A 356-nucleotide genomic window follows, 5' to 3' on the forward strand; every position below is an offset into this window, starting at 1 on the left:
GTGTGTGTGTGTGTGTGTGTGTGTGTGTGTGTGTGTGTGTGTGTGTGTGTGTGTGTGTGTGTGTGTGTGTGTGTGTGTGTGTGTGTGTTATACGGCTGATTGCAGGTGATTACAGGTGGGTAACACTCTCGCTTTCTCTCCTCTCGTTCTAGCGTTGTCTCTCTCGCTCGCTCTCTCTCTCTCTCTTTCGCTCTCATGCTAGCTCTCTTTTTTTCTCTTTCTCCCTCTCTCTCTGTCTCTCCTATAGCTGTAATAATCTTGCACTTCTATCATCCGCTCTCCGTTTCCTTTATCTCTTATCTTTCCCCCTCTTTTTCTTGCTCTCTCTCCCTCTCTCTCTCTCTCTCTCTCTCTCT

Source organism: Priapulus caudatus, unplaced genomic scaffold, assembly GCF_000485595.1.
Source record: "Priapulus caudatus unplaced genomic scaffold, Priapulus_caudatus-5.0.1 Scaffold2355, whole genome shotgun sequence".
NCBI classification, from domain to species: domain Eukaryota; kingdom Metazoa; phylum Priapulida; class Priapulimorpha; order Priapulimorphida; family Priapulidae; genus Priapulus; species Priapulus caudatus.